Source organism: Asterias rubens, chromosome 21 (genome assembly GCF_902459465.1).
Source record: "Asterias rubens chromosome 21, eAstRub1.3, whole genome shotgun sequence".
Lineage (NCBI taxonomy): Eukaryota > Metazoa > Echinodermata > Asteroidea > Forcipulatida > Asteriidae > Asterias > Asterias rubens.
Genome location: NC_047082.1, coordinates 3,333,574 through 3,358,272, shown reverse-complemented (window position 1 = coordinate 3,358,272; position 24,699 = coordinate 3,333,574). Strand labels below are relative to the sequence as shown.

The window sequence follows — 24,699 nt, the reverse complement described above, 5'->3', positions numbered from 1 at the left end:
ATTGCACCAAGCAATCTCAATGATGTGTTATGATCCAACACTTACCTCTCTCCAGTTAATTAGAGAATTCACCTGTACGAACATCATCCAATAATGCCGACTACATTCCGATCCAATGACTCAAGAACCTTGATGGCGCCCTCGCCTGGCTTATTTTGGTCAGTTGCCATCCGTAATCATTGCCCTGCTGATTGGAATGAGACAATAGGGTGTAAATTAATTCATAAATTATTGACCGATTCGGAGTACGAGGGATGCTTGTCATCAACAACAAATATTATTCTGTGAGTTAACACTTATAAATAGTAAGACCTCATATTTTACTTGTAAAAAGCGGTGGTAACGTTTTAACCAATTGTAATTATTTTTCTGTCATTAAGCTTGCAGAGAGGACGGCGTAATATAACAAATCCCTCCACCCCTGTGTGCAGCGTGGCACAGCCCAAAGAGCTGACGATCCTGTTAGATTAATCACTGAGGTAGGTGAGATATTCATCCATTCTATCATGGTAGCTGCCTGGGTCTCGTCAGTGTGTGCGAAACACGGAGAGAACGCTGTATCGCAAACCATGGAGCAACACTCAAAGAAACGACTCCACGCTTTAACAAGCTCATAGCGTGTAACACTTGGATGTGCTTGGCGAGGGGAACGACGTGTTAATGTATGGATTTGACGTAGTATTTCAGCTGGACTGGTCAAAGAGTTATTATTAAGCAAAGCCGATAGAGATGACAAGAGTAATGTATGGATTGTGAAGATGAATGGACCTAGAGTACAAGGAATATGAGTCAACGAGAATCCATAGTCCATGGGGACTATCTCTTCATTATTAAAAGATAACTTATTTGCAAGCGATTCTTGTGAAATTGTGAAAAATAGCATTAAGTATTAAGGTTCATTACACTCTGGGAAAACTGAATTTGTGTATTTTGGAATAAAATTCTCTTTTATTTGATATTTTGAGAGCAGTATGTCTCTGTTTTATTTCACAATGTGTTAAAATACTTTACTTTCAATGCAACTTCACTCTTTGCAAGATGGGATGGGGTGTCACAAACTGATACGGTTTTTGAAAAATCATCAACATCAGATGTATAAATTGTAAAGCAATTTCGTATCCAGCATTTTTCGATAGTTTTGGGCTTGGGATTCTGTAAAGGTCTGTTAAACATAGCCCATCTTAGACAAAAATCCTGCGAAGATTCATAGTATGATTGTTTTTTTCCAAGAAAAACAAAATGCTAACGCAAGTAAAACATTGGGCATCCTGAATAAAATTCTGTCAATTTGCTCACCAGAAATCAATTTACCCCCGTAAGCAAACTGAGTTGCTAAAACAGTTTGTTGCTTTTACATTAATGAGTACAGGGCCCAATTTCATGGCTCTGCTAACCGCCAAATTCTGCGCTTACGATCACAACTCCCCGCTTATGTGCTTGCTTGCGCAGAAATTTTTGTGCTAGCCTTGTAAGCGTAGAATGCCTAGTAACATAGAGTACGCATGCGCAGAAGCCAAAATTCGCCGCTTACCTGTGACATACGCTTGTTGTAAGAACAGAATTCCCTGCTTCCTTAAGCGCCGGTTCTTTGCTTACAAGCAGAGCCATGAAATTGGGCACTGGTAAGACTTGAGAATACATTATACCTGTTTTTATTTGGTCAACTTCTCATTTTAGCATCGCTTTCTGTTGAGATCTTCACAGCGTCTCCTTCTTCTGTTTCCTCCTTGATTGTTTCTCATCTCAAGGCACATGGCCAAGCAGTCCTGTTGATAACAAAAGATGGAATCACAATAAATCTTGTTACATGTCTTCATTTATGAAATTAAACAAAAAGCTATCTTTTAAATAGTACTCTTGAAATTTCCCAAACACAGAAACAGAAACATGTCATTAAAATCCTGTAAATGGTATTTGGTGGTTAAGCAGAATCAAACGTCAACAGAAATCTGGTGTCAATTAATTTTAGTTGTTACTTTTTCTTCCAGGAATAATAAACTTTAAAAAATATGACTGTCTACCAAAAGTAATTCACCAGTAAATAAAAACACTGCAAAATGGTAACTTTATGTATAGAGAAAGATAGTTTACAAAATAAGAAGGAAAGTTGACAACTTAAAATCTTTTGACATAAGCACTAAAGACCATGATACATAGGATTACAGCAAGCATTACCAGTGCTGCTATAATAGTAGAAATAAAGAGTTAAGGACATTAAGACCTTTACATTATGAAGTTTAGACAGACTTTAGTACCCCTGCAGAGGTCCAAAAAACAATATGGACTGTATATCTTAATTTGTGAACTCCTCGTCAGGTGCATGTTTCCCTCAATCCTCTTTTTTAAGTGGAATATCCTACCCTCAGCTCCCCTTAATTATCTTAAGTACTTTCTTCTAGAAGCCCCCTTACCAAGAATATTGTTGAGTCTTGTATTGAGTTTTTATGTTATTTTTGGGGTTGAATAAAGAATTGACTAGAGTGGGATTCGAACCAACGACCTCCGGATTAACGTGCCGGCGCTCTACCAACTGAGCTATCTAGCCCTATATTGGCGGTGTCCCTATTTTGTCAATATCTTTGTTCGGGGGTGCCAGTCAGAAGCCATACAACCGTTAACTGCCGTGTAGCCAGGGATCACACCCAAATTACGATACAACCTGGGAAGCGGCAGCTAAGGGATCACCTTAAGGGGATGCGACTTTTTGTTTCAGATATCAATATAAATCACAAGGGAAACTGACTGGGTAAATTTGCCCAGTCAGTTTCCCTTGTGGTTTATATTGATTTCTGGAAAAAAAAATTGAAAATAATTATAGAGCAACATGTCCACAACGGACATCACACTAGATCAAACCAGTCCTGGGTTGCCATCCAAAACAAGTGTGTATCCGAGTGTTCCCTCATACGAACCAAATACAATAACATTTTAATTTTATACCACAATAGAGAATAATTTGTCCTGAGTTGTCATCAGAAATAAACAAAAACAAAAGGGAGTCTGTGGTTAACATCCACTACAAGTATCTGTATAGATCTGTGTGTGTGTGTGTGTGTGTGTGTGAAAGTAGTCAAAAAGCAATATAAAAACTAGACAGCCATAGCAATTTAGCCTGGAGTCACTCTCCAAACTAGTGGAAACAGAAAACAATGATGATGGTCGACCCTAAAATGCGAGCTAAATGTGCAATAAAGCATGAAAGGAACTGGCCAAGGTTATCAAATCAGGAATTTGTATGAGCCTTATGCTTCCAATTCAGCCTCAACGAAACAAGACGCAGGAAAATCAATAGAGTTCTATGAGGAACATACACCTTGTTTCTCAGCCCTCGCTTAGATCGTCAAAATGAAAAATCAATTCTTTAATATTTTGTCCTACTTCCATGAAAGTCTCTGAAAAGGAGGGAAATTCACCTCGCTACAAAAGCAAACTTGTAATTGACCTACTTCCCACAGAAGTTTGTTATTGGGATGTGTCCATTGGGACTCTTGTTATTTACACACACGTAAGAAGATGCACTTAAACTAAAAGAAACAATCAGTAACATCCAAAGACACCAATCGTCGAGTTTGACTTTCATAGGAGAATGGCAGAAATTTCTGACAACAATTTGGAGGAGATACATATTAATTGTGTAAAGCCTTAGTATAAATATTTAAATAGTAATAAAAAATATCAAAGTCTTATATAGCGCATGTATCTACCAAACAAGGTACTCAACGCTGAGTATCATATACAAACTTTCAGAAAGATAGGTTATTGCAGAGATGAATTCTGAGACCCAGTTAGGTAGCACCTTATAAGGGTTTACAGGGTGCTACGGGGCACACACCAGCCACAGCCAGGAACACCGGGGCTAACCCCTTCTCTTTTCGATAAGTGCACTGGGTTCTTTTACGAAGGACGAAGCAATGATTTAAGTGTCTTGCTTAAGGACACAAGGGTCATGGCTGATCTCTTCATTATATATCCCCCCTCCTCCAATCAAAATAAGTAAATAAGTAAGTAAGCTATCTCAAAAAAAAGTAAATGAATAAAAATAAAATATTTAATTGATTAACGAAATAAAGAACTGATACAAAATAATAATAATATAAAAATAATAAAAAGAGTTCGGTAAATTTCATTTTTGCAAATTTTCTACAACACAAACCCTCTTGCACAATCCACATCGCTTGAGAAGTTTGCATTTAAAAATATTGGTTAGCAAAGATGGGTTTCAAACCAAATATTCCGCTTAGATTCTGCAAATATTCTTGACATATTCTGCTGAATAGCTGTATGTAATAGAGCACCGGTCTGCAACAAAACCACAATTGTTTGTGTTTACAGTGAAATACAAGTGTTTGAAATTCAGTTTCTGCAAACTATAGCATGTTTGAAAAAATCTACCTCAGACTCAAAATTAGCAATGCATGTTGAAGATATGAACAGTCCTTAAGAAATAATACTAATAATATAATAATAATAACCGTATTTATAACGCGCCTTTTGCCAAAGGATACAAAGCGCCAGGTATTATTACTGCAAGGAGTGGGGGCGATTTCTGAGATAATATAAGACCTAATCCTTAAGCACAATGTAATGGTTTACAAGGTGCTGTGGCGCAATATGCTGCCAATCCAGCCAGGAACACCGGGGCGAACCCCTTCTCTTTTCGACAAGTGCACTGGGTTCTTTTAACATGCGTTTAAACAACACATGGGACCAACGGCTTTACGTCCCATCCGAAGGACGAAGCAATGGTTATGTGTCTTGCTTAAGGACACAGGTGTCACGGCTGGGGATTCGAACCCACACTCTGCTGATCAGAAACACCAGAGTTTGAATTCGGTGCTCTTAACCGCTCGGCCACGACACTTCCACAAAAATAGAGCCTCAGAAACCAAACTAAAGAAGCACATCATATTGACCCAAGACTTTTCTCCCAGCCCACTCTTATTCCATACCAATTCTTAACCTTCCCCTTTCTCCTTCGTGATTCTGTAGTCTCCGTCATCTCAGGCAATATCGAGCCATCTCTTAATTCACTCATTTCCCAAAGGCAAATCTAATTACTTAATTTATCCAAGCAAAATGTCAGAAGCAACCCATTGGATGGTCCTAAGCGAGGACATAACGGGGAGCACACTCTCGCTATAAAGATGTTTGCCTCTATGCAAACAAATTTGCGAGGGAAAAGATCAAATCAAATTTTCCACTAAAAGGTGTCCTTCGAAGCATTACTTGCAACTGCGTCTAAGAGGGTAGCATAAGAGAAGCATAATGGTAACTTTCTTCTCTTAAATAAGAATAATACAAAAAGCAACAACAGTGGCCTGAGAAAAAAAGTGACTGGAGATGTTTACTTAATAATATGCTGGGGTGAAACTGAACCATAACTTTAGAACACTGAAGTTTTGAAAACTATTCATAAATACCCTGGACAGTTTCGCTAATCCTATTAGTGGAGAGCGTGTCACATGGGGGTGTTTAAACGGTTGATAAAGACACAGCACCGGCTGGTTTCGCGTGTTGGGCGCGCAAGCTAATGCACGCCAATTTAAATTACGCGGAACGCAATTCATAGCTATTAGTAACAGCGCGTAATATGTGTGTAAACACACGTATACACACCGACCGACGCGCACAAAAGTTTATGAAAATTCGCAAACTTTGAAAAATTCTCAAAAGAAACAGCGTCACATTGTCTATAATCAGACCAGGAACAGGGGCAAACTGCTTGTCTTTACAATAAGTGCACTAGGTTCTTTTACATACATTACACAACACACGGGACTCACGGCTTTTCGTCGGACCCGAAGGATGCAGCAATAATGGTTAAGTGTCTTATTGCTTAAGGACACAAGTGTAACGACTAGGACTCGAACCCACACTCTATTGATTAGAAACACCAGAGCTTGAGTTCACACCACTATACAGAAGTTTTACTTGGCAAGTTAAAGTTTCTCATCCTGCCTTAAAAGTATGACACTGTGAGACCTAAAGGTGTTTTGAAGATGGTCAGTGCTAACTGAGGATAAAAAAGAAATACACAAGGTGGGAAATACATGTAATGCCCAAATTCAGTACACAACTGGGCAATAATAATGTAGTGAGGGTATGTAAATCACACTTTATTGAAATTGTAGAACCTGTCACAATGGGGTCTTCCCAAATGAAAACAAATGAGGCTTCATCATCATCGCTGGCCCATTTCTCGTCAATGCTAATATTGATACTTCGGGAGACCGAGACGTTCACTACGGTCGTAGCGATCGCATTACAAACAAGACAATGTGTGTTTTGTACATGTAGTCTGATGCTTCACATGATTGAAAGTTTTCCCTTGACGTGTTTTTTATCCAATTTGCCCCTTTCCTCCTCTGGTCTTCCCTCTTTTTTCTTGTTCAACCTCTCAGTACCTCAAAGACTTTAAGAGTAATTCAACTCAGCCATGTTAACCGACCAGGCAATCACTCACCATGATAAGATGTCAGTAAATATAAGCACTGTTTAAAAATAAGGTTGCATGCGTGTATTTTTTTACAAATCATCAGTAAAACGATGACATTTCATTTCCTGTTTTGTACAAACCACCATCTATAAAGACAATATCATAGATAACCATGACTGCATCTACCAACAATTTAACAAAAACTTAAATAAGTTCCAAATATTGGCCTCAAAATCAATGTTTCACTTTGACTTTTTGCTATAAACCTGTCCTGAAAAGCATCCAAGATCTTGGTTCTTTTAATAGACAACTCTGTCCAATTAAACATTGCCATATTCACAGTTGATTAGTAAAGGTATTTTAGTTGTGTCTAAGTTTTCAACAAGAAAATCTTAAGTTTGTTGGTTATCAATCTAAGCCAATCAATGCCAGCGCACAAGAAAACACCCTGTTCAATTTTCCCCATTTGAGAAATCATGTATGCATTTCTGCTTGACTCAATCATAACACTTGCTCTAGCAAGGCTAGCTCTGTACCCACATACTCTCTCACCATCTTCTGCGTCCCTCGCCCCGGTAATTGCAATATTGATGCTTATCATTTCTAGCGAACCTCTCTATTATATGATTCCTGCAAATACACATCGGGACCTAAAATGACACTGTGTGTGCACGCTTGGACGGCTCCAGCCCGCTGCCTCCAGCCAATCAAACATTGCCGGCACGATCTTCGCCTTGTAATCAAGGACTTTTCCTCCGCGTTGATAATCCGTTTAGGAAATTGAACTACAGTCCTGCACTCATCCCTGCAGTCACAATTATTACCCCAGCGCTGTCTCTCAGATGGGGGACAAAAGCACGTAATTACTCAACTCTCTCTGCTATTAATCATTATTGAACAGCACTGGAGTCCTCTGCATACAATGGATCTGCCCCGTTACCCAGGCAACCCTAAATGATAGAAAAATCCCACCTCCTCCCCTGCAAAATTTTTAAAAAGCTTGTCTAGCTGTGTCTACTTGTGTAGTTATGTCAGTAGTTGATAGCAGAGCAGAAATTTGTGAGGGGTTTCAGTGTTCGCCACTTATTGATCGCCATTACAGAATTTGTGTTCTTATGAACAATAAGTCTGGTAGTAGAATATTTTGACAGCGAGTTGCAGCGCTTGGAAAATTATCTCTCGCACTTGAGACCGACCTATCAAAGGTCGGTTACTTGTATCAGCAGTTGTATAATCAGCTGAAAACAGCTCAACATTATACCCTATACTTGTGATCTACAGATTGGAGCGAAGAAGAGGGGGATAGGTTGGTAACCTCCAATCTGCTCACTGTGCAAAGCCTATTAGCACAGCAGTGCAGGGGGGTAAAACACGGAAGGGTAGTCCAGTGACACTATGAATGCTGCCAGCATTTTAGCTCCTCGGACAATTAATGCAGGGACATGTACACTTCGCTCCTATGGGGCATTTTCTCTCTCGGCAACACTACACGCTTACCATCTTCAACAAAAAAATCAATTCAGTTATGAAAGACCCCGGCGTGGCTGTCATACAAGGGGGGTATTGGTTTACAACAAGTGGAAGATAGTAATTACACGCTCTTCCGCAGAAAATCTGAGTTGAACAGAAGACAGGAGGGAAGTTGGAGGAAGGGGATGGTATTCGGGATAAATAACCGCAGCAGCAAAGGTGTTATCACTTAAATGACAAATTTGCTTCCTAGATTGGGTTATATCATCTGGCCTTGGTGGTCACCCATGTAATCAAACTGAGACAATGCGACAGTAAATGTCAGTGTAGAAACATTTACCACGCTGTGGCCACCATCATTAGATGTAATCAAATAAAGGGGTCTGACTACTTCTACTCCCAGACTTAGGCCGTGTCCAAAATGGCTGCTACAACTTTGGCAACTGCTAGATTTCCACGTCATCAAGTATTGGTTAGCCTTAATAACACCTGTATAGCAACAGCCGTAGCTGTAGCTGTGGCCACCAATTCGGATATGGCCTCATTTCAATTCCATGGAGTTAAACAAAAAACACAAGATGGCTAATCTATGATAAACATGTATTCAGCAAAATCACAAATCACAAGATAACATTTCTTTTAATCATGCAGAATAGTTAATACATTTCTATTTTCAATCAAGATTTATGAACAGAAATGAAACTGTAATGGTTTCAGTGTCCATTCTTGTATAATAATATAACCCAGTTGAACAAGGTTCTATTTCTACCTCCATGGTTAAAGTATACAAAAAAAGGATGTGGAACTTAACCAAAATGAGACCAATACAAGTTTAATGACAGCCTAAAAATCATTGCAAGTGTATCCTTTTGGTTGACGCCCTTACATTTACACCAATGATTGATGAATAACACTCAACATTGAAGGAGGAAAACAAAAGCCATATGGGATTTGAATCAATAACCCCTGCATTCTCAAGAAGATGTCTCAACCACTAGACCACCGCAGCGAGCCTGGTGATGAGAGGCCAGAAGAGAGAGGCAGGGTAAGACTTTGCTCAACTCCATAAAGAAAACCCCAGAAATAGCTCTTGCTGAGCCCAATCCAAGAGAGTGAAGAAAGTGAAACTCTCTTACATCTACTCTAATTCCCCTCCAGCCCAACTGCTTAGAACTTCTAAAAATACAAGCGTGCTAAGCACATTATGTTTTGCTAAGCAGAATCCATTTTCTAACCACATATACGTTTTGCAAAGCAGAATCAGTTTGAAAAGCCAACAGTTCCACATCAATTAACTAATTTGTTTTTAATAATTTGCTATATTTATACACTAAGCATTAAACCAAATAAACAGACAAACGAGTAAAACAAGTAATTAATTACTACACTGAAGTTGGTTTCCTGACACCAGGGACCAATTTCATAGCGCTGCTTAAGCAGAAAATATTGTTTAAAATGTCTTGCTCAGCAAAACTAAGCGAGATACTTGAGTCAGAGATGGTATATCAAAAAAAAATTGTATTTTGGCTGGAACCTTATTCTGGTAAGCATAATTTTGTTGTGGCTTAGCTCCTTTTATACTGAAAGAGCTCTATGACAGGTTTACAGCTTGGTTCCAACTTGAGTCACAAGTGAACTGTTGTCTGTTGATTCTGTAATGGGGTTTCAAAAAACACTAACTTTTTTAATTTCAAGCATTTCTTTCAATCCATCAATTTTTATGAACACTATGTCCATGAAAAAAGTTTTATTAGGGCCTATTTTATTACCAGCTTGTTTTATTGTCAGAAAATTAAATGGTTACCCTATTAATTTGGAAAACTGGATGGCTAATTATTTTGCTCACACAAGGTCAAAAATTGTTTTCTTTCTGATAGCAATGTGACTAAAATTATTCCTGTAATTTGTTTTCCTCTTTCTAAATTTTATTTGGAAAGTTTATATTGTTTTCTTTTGCTTAGCAGCATTGAACTCAATTCTTCAACAAGAGAAAATAACTGATGAGACTTTTTTCAGAGAGTAATCTGGGCTAGATATAGATACGGACCAAATCTTACAGAGTTCAATCTTATGTATCTCTCTGGGACTGCAACCTTACACCACCCGTTCTCCCAATCCATTTTTACTCCGATTGTAAGTCACTTTTCATCAATGAGTATTAGATCCACAAGGGTCCAAAACTAATAACATCACGACTGCACAACTTTTTGAAGGGATTATCTTCCCCCGTTTTTTAATTTTCCGTAATGGAACATCATTAAGCGCCGACTGAATCTGCTCCGGGCCAAACTAGTGTCCCCCTCAGTTCATCTGGCAAGGTCCCAAACATCCAAATTGCCAATTACGCACTAGTCCAGCCATGAATATTCAAAATAATATTTCCACTGATGAAAACAAAAATCTATTGGCTGATACTGTATTTCACCACAGGGGTAAAGCAAAGAAGACAACTCTTGGAGTAATAAAGAAGCTTCATGGATCTATCAACAAACATCCCCACCCCCCCCCCCTCTTTTCCCCCTCGCCTTTCTAATCACACAAAAAAACAGAAAATGCGTTTTTTCTGTCCGATCAGGTGAAGTCATAAATAGGGGCGAAAAAAATCAAGAATATTTCATCAACTGTTAGAACCCCGGGAGCAATCCAGTACTAATTACATTTGCTTTTGTGTCCGCAAGCTGCATTTAGACACAGCGGTAAATATGAACTGACAAGCGCACTCCGGAAAAATTAGCATTTTGTTGAAGATAGTGAGGAAGAATCTTTGACCGCACATTTTCTCAATTTTGGTGGAATATGCCTTGAGCAAAATCATGAGGAAAGAGTTATTATTATAATAAAGGAACATTTCAAGGACTAAAGTAAAGGCTTTTCAAGATATTAGGATAGATAGAGTTCACTTTGCAGGTACATCTTGAGTGTTGCATTTCTTGAGAGGAATCTACTTTTAAGATAAGTTCAGTATTTGTATTTTGCATGTTTAATTGATTAGATTCAATATGAAAGCTTGCTGATTACAAAGTTGTACCATCCTCCAGATAAATCTTTCCTGCTATATTATTTTTCCATATTCCATGAGCTCAAGCGATATCTTCAAGAAATCTTAGCGCATAGCTTAACAATAGCGCAAACCTCAGAGTTAGAACAGTGCACTATCGGAGGGTGTGATTTGGGCCGTGCAATTATAGGTTTATATCACACCTGTTGTTGCTATAGATCGACCAATCAGAATTGAGGTTTTAAGTAAGTTTGGAGATAAAAGTTAATTTAACGACACAACATATACAAACAAATTGGTGCTGCTAAAACATATAGGATTCAAACTTCCTCTAGCCATCGGACAACCTGGGTGGTCTAATTGGTAAGACCACTGCTCTAGAATTGCAAGGGTTGTGGGTTTGAATCCCATCTGAGTAACATGCCTGTGATTTTTTTCAATCGGGAAAGTACTGAGTATACAGTGCTAACACACATCGGTGTAAAGCTAAAACCAAAATTACCACGACAGATAACCATTACTTACTTCTATTGTACCAAAGTAAGGACAATTCTGCAAGAATTTTTTTTCAACAATTTTTGTTTCTTTTTAAATTTATTTTGATAAAATAATCTTGGAAATAAGATGGTTCAATAAATGTTCAGTCTACGGTACTAATGTACACTAGAGAGTATTCATCTGAGAATGGGTAGCCTACTTTGCTCATTCCATTCTGTCCTGTCTCACCACAAAGTAACAAAGCACAGACGTAATTAAAATGGTTCTAAGCCAGACTACCATCTCAAGCAATAAGCCCAGTGTAACAAGATTCAAACGAATTATAGCCACTGATCCTCTCAGACAATCATTTCTGGAAATTGTGAGAAATCACAAAAGCCAATTTTCAAGACATGGGGGCAGGATTAAGGTCATTAGTGGTGTTGCACAGGGTAGTGGGTACTTGTTTATGTAGTGGATTAAGTTTTGATTAATCTCTAAGGCAATCGGTACTAATCAGTGGTTTAATGCCAGAGATATCAGGGGCCTTAGAGAAGCTTAAGCTTCAGCGAACCGGTAGAAATTACATGCAGGGAAAGATTGAATGTTGCCCAGGCCCCACACAGATTTCTGAAATATGTAATCACTGCAGCGTACGGACAATGATGACTTCACTATTAGTTAAATTATGATCTGCTTCAGTTGTGAGATAAACTGAGGTTTATATCTTAAATTATCTGACTAATTAGTTGTACAATCATTGAACATCTGTTTTTAAAAATGGATTTTCTTTTTTTATTGATTTTTATGGACATTACAAAGACAAAAGGAGACTAGCTTGTAAAAAAGCCTGTTGTGTAGGCCTATAACAAAAGTTTCTTGTTACTCAAAGTATACCACACTTTATTTGACAAGAGGAGCAGGGCATAATGAGCAAACAGCTGCTTCCACCATCTATAATGTGAAGACCCTTAAAGTCTTAAGAATGATGATACACTGTGACAAGTCGCTGGTGACATTAGACTGGACTGAAACCAAATGAATGCTTCTTGATTGATAACAAATAAATTATTCTTATGCTGGAAATTTTTTTTTGTTTTATATAAATCCATTTTCTTTCAAATTTATCCAATAATATACTCCATTGATTACACACTTGCTCACAAGCGTAAGACCCATACAAAAAGAAGCTAAGCAAAATAACACTACGCTTACCAGAATAAGGTTTCAAGCCAAAATACCATGTCACACATACTATTTGTGGCTGGTGTCCTGTTATGTATTGCTTAACTGAAACCTGTAAAGCAATATTTTTCTGCTTAAGCAGCTCTATGGAACTGGACACAGATCATAGCGCTTCCTCATTTCGCATTAATGATTGAGTTACCATTGATTACATTGATTACAAATTGATACAATTTCCTATCAAGTGAAAACAATTGTTCAATCAACCCATGAAGGTAAGTACTTTCCACCCTTCACCCGAATAGTCACGGAAAGAAACCACTAACTCTGAGTGCACTTTATAGCCAAACTCGTTTGCACCTCCACATCTACCGGTCCACCGGGACCACAAATTTCATTTCATATCCTTGCCAATTTCCCCCCTCCTCTGTCCATACAAACCCCCGCAAGTCAGCGGTCCTTCCCTGCTTAGTTTAGCACCCTGGAGAGGCAGTTAAATGTCCCGAAATCAAGCCCGAAAACTGGGTTATCGTAAATCCAGTTCTGGTAACCAGATTGGGTTCTTCTAGCCGAACAGGCACGGAGCTGATAGAAACGGTAGGGTGTTTAGACTCTCAGGATTTCCCGACTGAGAGTTGAGTCAAAGTTTGCCCGCAGGGAGAAAGAAGCCGGTGAATCTCCCGGGGATTTAAGTGCACAGGATCTATTTATCTTCTTCGGAGATAGCTGATTACTGCTCCTTGAGCAAATGTACCATCAGGATGACGGACTTTATTTTTTTAGCAGAGCAGCGGTGTTATTAATTTTAAATACATGTAATTTTCATGTACACCGGTGCAGAAGAAGCTCAGCTTTGCCAAGAAAAGATGAAAGGAAATGGTAAGTTATTGATGGAATCTTAAACAATCACTAGAGACATCTGAACTAATGTCCGCGAAGTACATTCCACTCTTATGCCCCCTTATCTCATTTTGGTCTGATATCCTGACTGCCAATTAATTTTCTGCATAACTTTCGAGGGCAACAGTTTACTTATGAACCTTGCATATTCCAACATTATGGGAATTGATAGTTTATTGATTTGTGAAAAAAATCGGTTAAATAAAAGAAACCACCTTGGTCAAAAAAATTAAAACTGTACTTTTAACTGAAAAGTAACCACAAACTGTTTTTCATATCAGTGTGTTTGGATTTCGGTCCATAATCCTTGTTTCCAAGGCAAAGGAAAGTGCTATAAAGCTCAGGTTTGCTTGTGAACATGTTCTGAGGTGCACCGACCTAATTTTCATTTATTTGTTTTAAATGCTAACAACCTGGAACAAAACCACAGTTACATCCCTTTCCATTTATCATACAGCTTTACAAACATAAGGGAAGATTTGTTTTACCTTCTTATGGCTTTATCATGTAGCCATACCTTCAATAGGAACTGAGATGCAACAATTTAAATATTCCCTACTTAAAAGTTAAATTATACATGAGAGTTAAGTGTTCAATTAGTAACAAAGAAGTTCCATTGGACACTACCAGTCCCAAGTGAGACCTGTACTTTTCCAATGCCGGTACAAACGTGTACTGAGTGGTGTCAACACATCTCCAGACACTGCATCTAAGAAATCATACTTCCCTTCAGATCGTGCCAGTGCATATCATCCAACCCCAGCGCACAAACCAACACACACAGAATCAGTTGTTAATATCCGGCTGAGGAAACCTCCACCGCGACCCTGGAGGGGGGTCCGCATTTTCCTCACCCCCTTTTGCGCAGGGTGACAAAATAATACTAGCCATAGAGTCATGCATTATTCATGAATAAAACCCCCAACCAACAATACCCAAGATTCATCCATATTTTATCACACCCGAGGCTCTTTTCCAGTTTAAGTTCTCACCATGTCTAAACCTGAACACACAATCACAGTCCCCTAGGGGTGTCAGAAGAACAGCGCCTTGGCTAAAAGCAGCATTGCAACCGAAAAATTTCAATTTTGTCAGTATTTTTTTTTCTCTGTTCGGGCTGTGCGGAGCCCCCGATCGTCAGCGCTCAGCAAGACGCTATCTGTAAATTCTGTTGATATTGATCTAAACTGTCACACAGCACTCACACTCTGTCAGTTGCCAGCGGGGAAAATATCTCACAACCGGATGAAGCACAGATGCGGTATTAGCGGCAATATTTTTTTTCCTCTCCTCTCCCGCTCTCGTCTCCTCTCCGCCATCTCTTTTTCTCATTTTCTTGTTCTGCTCCTAAAATGTGGTAATGTCATCTCAAACGGAGGCCCCAGGGAGGGCTACAGATTGACTTTGCAAGGAGATGACGATGTGTTCTCACACAGCCAAACATGGAGTAATATTGTGGATGTTCCATTATCGTACATAATGAACAGGGTATTGATATCCCATCCAAAAGACAGCTTTTAGGGTTTGGGCACTCAATTTTCTCTCCTTCCAGGTGGAAGTAACACTGCTCTTCTTTAAGACTCCTTTTCAGGTTTTCACACTTACTGAGGTTTCAAATGGATTACCTACTCATAAGTATTTAACTAAATTAAAACCAAGGCATTGAAAAGTACTAAATTATCTCTTTGGAGGAACTTTTATTATTCAAAAGAGTATTTTGTTGGCATTTGTATCTGCATTGGACCTTAAAAAAAACTAAACTGTTAGTTAATAGCTGACAGCTTGTGGTGTTTTTGACCTTTAGGAAAGTTTATTGTCAAAAAGGAAGTTTTCTTCACCTTTTTATAGAGTTTGAATTTGATGAACTTTCATGTCAGTGGTATTTTAATGAAATGATTACATCCCTGAAATACACATCGGTTTGTGTAATTTTCCTGAATTCTTTTGGGGGAAAAAAGGATCATTGTTACAAAATCATTGTTGCAGGTTGCAAATTGATAAATAAAAGACATCGTTTTTGTACTTTGTAAAATTCGAACTCTTCACTGTGTTATGTTCATTGAAAGCACCAAATAAGAACCATTTAAAACCATGGTTGTCATGTTCTATTATGTTTTGTAAAAGGCAGATGTACTACCTTCTAACTTACTACCTACATTAAATCCTACTTTTGAAATCCTTTAATAAACATGAGCAGGAATTCCCAATAAATACTAGCGCAGTTATAACTACATGTTTCAAAAAAGTTTAAAACCAAGACTTATTTTCACTCTGCATCTTTCTCAAGCTTCCACATTGTGGTTGAATCTTGGAACCACTAGAAACAGGTGGGAGAGCACAAGCAATCTTCAATCCTTGCCAAGCCGACCTCCAACACACAACAAAACAGAACAAGGCAAATGTCCATAGATTTATTGCCGCAGTCAACAAATAAGTGCATTTTTTATGGAAACAACACTCTCTGTCATTGGCCCCAAGCTGGGCATATCTGGCTAATTTTCCCCCATCCATGGCACAATAAAATTTTATAGTCCCTTGGCCCTTGTTCTTCAGAATTGAATTCCCTTTAACCTAGTTCTCAGATGGGTATTATCCAGGATATTTGTAAGCATTTGTGATCATTATCTGAGGGTTCCAGTTGTACTTCTGGTTTCTGCTGGTATTGTTTACATTTGCACCATATTTGTATATGAATGGGGTTTTAGATTCTGTAAGTAGAACAGGCTGAAGTATGATACTGTGTGAATAATGGAATGAACTACCTACTGATTGGAACAAACATAAAATTGTAGTGGGTACAAATTTGTGTGCTTGGAAAGTGCCAATATTGATTGAGCTGTATATGTAACAAAAAATGCAGCTGTATGTACTTTTTTATTCAATGTTATAATGAGCAAAGTTGAGAAGTCAATGTTGTGAGGATGGTTCATTATTTGGTAAAACCTGGATCCAAAATTGATTTAATCAGTACTTAAAAAACAACTAACTTAACGTATGATGAAAGTTTTGAAAATTAATCTAGGCCAAAGGGCTTAGGCTTAAATGTTACGAGAAAACAAAAGACAAAGAGGCGTGTCATAAAATGGTTGCATCAATGGTTTTTTACAAAGTTAAAGTTTTGGAAGGGTACCCTTTCTTCCACTCAAACCATGTTTTGATCAGAATTATCTTTGAATGCAAACATTTTTTGGATAACCTGTTTGGTATGTTATGTAAGAGCAACTTTTAAAATGAAAAATGTGGGCACTGAACAGAGATGACATCAGTGGTAACAAAACCAGCTGAACACAGAGTAGGACTAGGAGTTCAGATTAAAAACTACCAGTGCATTTTACTGGTAGATAAAAAAAAAAGTAGCACTGCCAATGGGCAAGGTTTCTTTATCAATCAAGGGTAAACAATATTAGGGTCAAAACGTGAGGTCATTGCTGCTTTAAGGATCTGAGTTTGCATCAGCTTTTCAATTTTTCTTTTCTATCTTTTAAAAATATCAATCGATACTACAAAAGAAACTGATGATAACATTTGGGAAATTTTGAAAATTTGAAACAGATCCAATATATCTCAATTTAGATCAAATGTACTCCTTTGTGATGGAAAGTTATATTATATTTATATAATTAAAAAAAAATTCAGAAGAAATATGAGATGAAAATCTGCAGATAACCACCACAGCTACACCGAGTCTTTATCCTGTCTGCATTATCATCTGCTAACAGCTCTATTAAATTGGACCAAGACCTTTCACATCTCCCAAAGCAAGTCATCAAACCATCCTCGGCACAGTGAGATGCCTCGCTCATGTCTTAATTGTATTTTCTTGTGATTTGAAAGATAATGTTATAATCAATGAGAACAATCAATGGCCTTCTCATGGAGTTAAAGTGCCGAGTTCCTGCGGAGACGTTAATGTATACTAAGGCACTAAATGTAATTGGTTAGGCTGCCTAAGCAGAGGTGAGTATGTATGCATTCTTTGTGTGTGCACCACTTGTTAGCTTTGTTTTAACACTGATTAAGCAATCAATATCATCAGCAAAGTCAATAATTGTTTAGTTCCCTAAAAATGAAATGCAACTTACTATGCCATGAAACCAATTTATGTTTTGAAGGATACTAGTCTACTGTCATCAAGACTCATACTCGAGTATGTTGTCAAAAAAATGGTCTAAAGAATAAGAACAAATAGTAGACTTGCCGCCACAACAATGTGTGAGAAGACGAGCAGAGTATACTGTTCGAAACGTCAAGACCACACCGGCTCTTTTCACCGGCTCTTTTCACCGGCTCTTTTCAGAGCCAACACTCCCTCAAAAGATATCATTACACATGGTTTTACCTGCAAGTCTACTATTTATAGTTATTCTTATGTTGTTAAATGTCAAGATGATTTTTTTTGTCACGTGCAACAAAGTTAGGTTTTTAACAGAAATTGAACAGCCAAGAATTGCCCTTGAACATGTATAAACTTTTTTTTTATTTTTATATTGGATAAATGAAAAGTCACACATTTAGATGATTTTTGCCGTTTTTTTCTTTCTTTTTTCTATCGTTAAAGGTATTTAAGACTGGGTTCATTAGCAGCAGCCAGCCACAAATCAAGGTCATTACCACATATTGAAGACCAGCTCATTGCCTAAGACTGTCACCATTTCAACCACAAGACTGAACTATAATCTGATTCCTGAAGGACTAACTGAAGGACTGGGTTTACTGGGTTTACTCTTTCACAGCCGGCAATGGGTTTTGAATTTATAATAAGTCCTACTCACAGAAATGGTCATTCAGAAAATGTTTGTTTGATACCTTTGCAAAATCAGTTTGAATCAAATCAGAAATAACAACTTATACATCCGCACATCAGTGCAAAAACAATGCAACTCGATTTTACTAATACGTTGTATCTCGGAGCGCAATTGCTTTTTGAATATATCCAGGCTGTTATTAAGGTGACAGGCCTAATATTTTGGCAAATCATGTAAGTGCCATTTCAGGAGATACAGCAGTCATGCACTGAAATTTGATTTTTATTTTGATATTGATATTTCAAGGCACATAGACTTATTCCATAGAAAAAATGTGTAACAGTGCACACCCTTTTCTCAGTTACACTCATTTGTCTAACCTTGCAAGACACAAAAGGTATAAGATCAAATCCAAACATAACTTTCTCGAAGATCATTGAATAAAATACCAGCTCTAACTTTTTGGGTTTACTCTTTCCAAACAATGTCAACAAAAGATGCACTTTAAAAACTTTTAACCTCTCAAAACAAACTCAACCATGTAGAATGAAATGAGGACTACAACCACTTGGCGACCATTAATTGACAGAAAAGCAATAATTCCGGACAAAAATTAAGCCTTTGGAAAGTTCATGGGATTAGAGATGCTAGACGAAAGATTAAAATGTATGACAATCTACCAGAAAGATCGGCAGCACAAGACGCGTAATCCCTCGAAAGAACGAAACAAGAAGACTACACAATCCTCTCAGTAATTCAATACAATTTGTGAAAAGCCAAGTGAGGTGTAAACCAAGTGAAAATTGCTTTTCCAAAATTTTTAATCCAATTCAGCAAATTTTCTGCCAATCTTCCTCCATACTTTTCACAGCATTGGACTGCCCGCTGGACTGTGCCGTACGTGTGCACGATTAAGTCAACTAATTCCCACCACAGGCGAAGGAAAAGTTCACGTAGATCTGAAAAATGCACTAATTACTCACACTAATTTTTCCTCTGTCCAGTGGAGCGTATAATGTGCTTCTCTTACTCCATATCCTGGTGCTTTTACCGTCTGAATCGTCCTGTTGGATTCTCTAATATTCTGAAGTCAATCAAACGAAGCAAAAATTGGCTGGATCTAGCCGCTTGGCGTATGCCTGAGGATCCAGGTGTCATATCATGGTAGCCCAAGATAACATCGCCTTTGCCTTTGACGGTTACCGACATTGTCTGTGTCAGCTACGTTGAGAGATAATTGAATTGTTGGCTGGGTTAATCATCTCATCAATTGATTGGATAGGTTTTTGTTTCAGCTTCACACGCTGTCACGTCAAAGATTGACTAGTGAGCGGTTTGCGGAGGTGTGCAGACAAGTGTCAGTGATAGACAATGCATCAGGTAGAGTCGCCAGATAAATCAAGCATTAAGAGAACTGATGGGACTATTAAGATCATTTGTACATTTCTGTATAAATAACTGTGACACATTTTTGACTGTTAAAACCAAGAAATCCACAAAATTGCTCATTAAATGAGCAATTAACAAGATAAAATGACAAATATAATCTCAGTGATCCATCCCTCCTAAGTACTACTATCTGCTCCTGAAAACATGTTGACAATGAAAGCTTCCGATTTCGTAGACAAATTTTGTTGAAGAATTAAACTCCACACAAAATCTTTTAAAAAAAAATATATAATAATAATAATGATAGAGGTCAAAATCACGAAACTAAATTAAGATTAATATCATTTAAATCATCCGATAGAATGAGGGATCAAATGTTTTTTTTCTCAATTTGCATGTGATCAACTTGTACATAAACACATTGCACTCATCTTTACTGCATTCAAAAAGTGACAAAAAAAAAGAAGTTGACTTTTCCCATCATTCCCATTTTTACACACATAGATTATTAACATTAGTTGCCGATAGATTTGTATGATTCGAAGCTACGAAGAAACATGTCAAAAGAACAATAAATGCAGGTTATAAAAGTAACATGGTATTTTTTCAAACAACAGTTTCTACTGTCCAGCTCATTGAATTGAAGTTTTAAAATTCAAAAGTCAGAGAAGTAGTTTTCATTTGCAAGTTAGTAATGTTGAAGGGAAAAGAAGCAACATTTATCATCCAACAAAATTTGATTTTTAAAAATTGAGGATTATTATTTACTTTCCCTTGGTACATGCTAACACCTGCAAGCAGCTGGATTGGAAATTATTCAACTATTGGGAATGATTTATGTGGAGTTTTTAAATTAAATTGCAAAACATGTTGTTTGCCTCTGGCGTTGGACTGCTGACAAATCCAGAAGAAATACATCAACATCAAGAGGAAAGTGGTTTTGATAAAGTCCTTTTTTTCTATCCCTGTGGTTAGTTTGATTTTTTTTTCCAGGACTGACATTCATACTATCTCGGGAACATTTTTAAATCAAACAGCACAAAATAATAATTGTCCCACGGCCTAACAAACAAAAATGGGGCATACTACACACACTTGTACAACAATTTTGAAAAGAACCGACGCCCGTTAATTCTCGCATAAATGAACTCCCGGGTTGAAATACATCCTTAGAACCGTCCAATCACAGCGCTGCAACCATCTCAGCGGCACACTCCACCAGTCTGCCCCACTCCAAAAAATAACAGACTTGACGACTTTGCTCCTTCATTAAACCAGCCCTGTGTCCCCAAGAAGAAAAATAGCGACAGGGGGGGACCCATAGAGTGCTTATGATATGAATGGGGAATTACATTGTTGGCGTGCCCTCAGGTCCTAACTGCCAAATACGGACACCAGGTGCAAAAACTGACCATGAATGGAAGGAGCTTGCAACCAACATGTTGGCTTTACTATATCACCTAGCAACCACATATTGAAAATATGGTTCTTTTATTTTGTGGGGGCAGGCCTGGTATATTCCCCGGAGGGGGTATACAGTCTGCATAATGCCTCATTTTAAGGTGATATCGTTTATGGCTGGAGAATTTTTAATTGGCCGGTTTGGGATTATGATTTTGCTGATAATTTTGCTCAGTGAACGTTTTTCATAATTAAAGGAGGATTAAAATTGAAAGTCAAATTTCAGTTTCTGTAAATTTTGTTTAGAAGCTTAAAGTTTAAAACTGAGAAAGGAATACAATAAGCAAAAATACCTTAATTTGAAGTGGAGAACTAAATATGTTTACTTGGAATAACTATGTATTATTTAAATCTCATCTTGGAGAGAAGTTCTGACAAGAACCCAGGTTGTGACACGTACGAGTCTCAACATTTCAAACGCAATAGTTTTGCAGGATGCTTACAACCATCACCATCTTTATAACAAGGAGGCTTTCGGGTAGTTACGCAGTGTTTTGAGTGTCATTACTAAGTATGACCCTATCTTTAAGCAACGTTAAAGCCAGTGGACACTATTGGTATTTGTCAAAGACCAGTCTTCTCACTTGGTGTATCTCAACATATGCATAAAATAACAAACCTGTGAAAATTTGAGCGCGATCGGTCGCCGGAGTTGCGAGATAACTATGAAAGAAAAAAACACCCTTGTCAAACGAAGTTGTGTGCTTTCATATGCTTGATTTCGAGACCTCAAGTTCTAAACTTGAGGTCTCGAAATCAAATTCGTGGAAAATTACTTCTTTCTCCAAAAATAGGTCACTTCAGAGGGAGCTGTTTCTCACAATGTTTTATACCATCAACCTCTCCCCATTACTCGTTACCAAGTAAGGTTTTATGCCAATAATTATTTTGAGTAATTACCAAATAAGTGTCCACTGCCTTTAAGGATTCCGCTAGTGTACATGTAAGTGGTAAAGTCTCAAAATTTGCTCAAACTTGTGCCTCCAAGCTGTCCACCTACAATCATTTTGCATTTAAATACAAAACACAAAGGTACCAAATTGTTTACAAATTTGAAAAAAGACGGCGAGACAACTTCAAAAGGAAAGTTAGGCTTTAACTGTCTTAAATGGTGTTTGAAGCTTTGCATGGTGTGGAGAATAAGAGCAACTATAAATATATTTATAGTTGCTCTTTTAACTGTCTTGGTTTCAATAAGTTTTTTAAAACCATTATTTAGAAGCTTGCATATTGGAACATCAATTAAACATTTTCATTTACAGAACTTTTATTACTGTTTTTTAATTGGTGACTGGGCTATCAAAAGGTTATTTTCAGCGCAAAACACCTGTGTCTAATCTAATATTGATTTCACAACATCCATCAACCATTATTTTGGCAAATATGCTGGCATTCTTACAAAGCCTTTTTTAATTAACTTTTTATACATTTGTTTGAATTATTACTGCCTGCAAAAATACAAGTTTCTTCTATTTCCACTGTTTTTAATATTCTTGTGTACCTTTTTTTATCAAACAAATTTTAATGGGGATTTTAAATTTGATTAGGTAAAATTTCAATGGTACCAAACTACTCGGTCATCAAAGATTACAATAGACCTATATATAATATTCTATAAAGTGCAACATTTTAACAATGAACACTTAGTTTGTAGCTGAATCAATACTGAAAATACTCAGGAACAATTTAGTCAAACAAGGAAAAACAAACCCATTCCTTCATATTTTTTTCACCGAATAAACATACAATGTTCAAACTAAAACTACAAGCCCCCTACACACAAATTTGTATAATGGGAAACCATCAATTATGCTGCCCAGCAGCCTGTGAGCGTTGAGCAATATTCAAATGTCCTACCAAGCGAAAGATCCGTTGATTCAATATTTCCATACACGCGAGGAGTTCTATACCACTGTAAAAATATAGCCAGAAAAAAACCTTCCATTCATAAAAAAACAGCCCGCATGCTGGCATTATACATGCCTCTATGGGCCTATTGTTAGCAAACTTCATCCCTTCTGCATAGTCACGTATTTTAACATCCCTCTGATGCTTCTCTTAATTCTGTCAACACAGACCCATTCTTTGGACATCATGCCAGGCCTGGGTTTTTTTGCCGCTTGAGCCTGATTTGCATTTGAAAGGACGGTCGTGTGCCGCGGAACCGGCCCGCCTGCCGTCGATGGTCGCCTGGGAATTCCGTCCGTTCCATTAGCGAGATGAGTTTCTGAAATTTGGTATCGCTTGGCTGGCGTTGGGTTTCATCAGGGCCCAAGCGCCGGGGATTATCATGAAAAGTGACACGTCAAGACTGCAGTGGTGGGGACAAGGATATATGAAAGCAAAAATAAGGGGTGCTAGCTGGAATATTGGAGGGCAGTTGGTGTCAGGTGTGGGGATGTGTGTGTTTGTGATAATATGTATAATTGTACATGCGATGTAACCGAATTCAATGAAGATTGTTAGCTTGATACACAGGCCTTTTGACATTGAGACTGAAATTGAATGTTTGAAATGCATATCTTTTATCTGAGGTAATCTCTGCTATATAGGAATAAAACACTTGTACTTCAGCACATCAGATTACACACAGATATGGTATAAGTTGGACATGGCACAAATAGAATGCTTTCTTGTTGATTAATTGGGGAAAGTATCATGTACACACTTGGAAACATCTTCTTAACAAAGTCTTATCTTGGATAAACCGAAAACTTTGCTATGGAATCCTTTTCAAGAACTTGGTTCAACTTGTCATGGTCCTCAGGTCAACCTACATGAAATTATACTGCCCTCTATTGACACAAAAGTGAAGTACATAGGGTCTCCCTAAATTTCAGACTTTTCTCCTTATGTATAATGTATAAATTGTAAACTAACCAAGCCATTTCAATCCTATATCCACTCATAATCATTTACATACATGTATGCATCAACAATACTGACAGTGACACCATGACTCCAAATTGGAGTAAAATTCCACTGGGCTTGCAGCTCAAAACCAGAGTTTACTTTACAAGACTAGAATTTTAACGAGAAAGAACTTTTTACAAACATTTAAACTGTTTTTATTTGGGAAAACACTAAGAGAAGATTTATCTTGATTGTTTTAGACAGAATTGAAAGATGTTTACTGTTACCAGTTTCTAAGTCAACATTTGAACACAATTTTTTGACGTTATTAATATTATTAACAAAAACATGTTACACAAGCGAGACAAGACTATTCAACTGAAAAAAACACGTTTGCTGGTCCTGTCCGGTTATGAGTTTATTTGCCTGGGGCTAAAATCACTGGCTATTGGCCTGCAATCGGGTTCAAACACTGGACTCCATTGCAAAATAATGAAGTAACTACTTAAAACAATTCCTCAATAAAGATATTAAGTTTGTAACTATCATGAAAATTGGCTTTGATAAAGAGCTCTAGTTCACTCCATCATGAAATTTATCAAGTTTTATTTTTCATTTTATGATGTATTGTGGGCTTTTAAAAATCAATTTTTCTCATTTCCATAAAGAAATTGTTTTACATGCAGTAATTGCAGTACACATTTAATTAAATTCTATTCTTAAGCTTGACTGTTATTTAAACCAATAAATAATGCAATGAGCAAACATATTCAGATCAGTACACC

The 24,699-nt window shown here is 37.5% G+C and overlaps 1 long non-coding RNA gene across 2 annotated transcripts in view; it reads right to left on the bottom strand.

Annotated features, from left to right (window-relative positions):
• LOC117304400 overlaps positions 1–24,699 on the bottom strand; it is a 90,248-nt gene that overhangs the window by 56,489 nt on the left and 9,060 nt on the right. Inside the window, exons 3-4 of one of the 2 annotated variants that reach the window (XR_004520593.1) lie at positions 1,647–1,766; positions 46–187 (exon numbers count right to left, since the gene is read on the bottom strand). This is a non-coding gene — a long non-coding RNA (uncharacterized LOC117304400). The remainder of the gene's footprint in view (positions 1–45; positions 188–1,646; positions 1,767–24,699) is intronic. The other variant, XR_004520594.1, reaches the window with a different exon arrangement.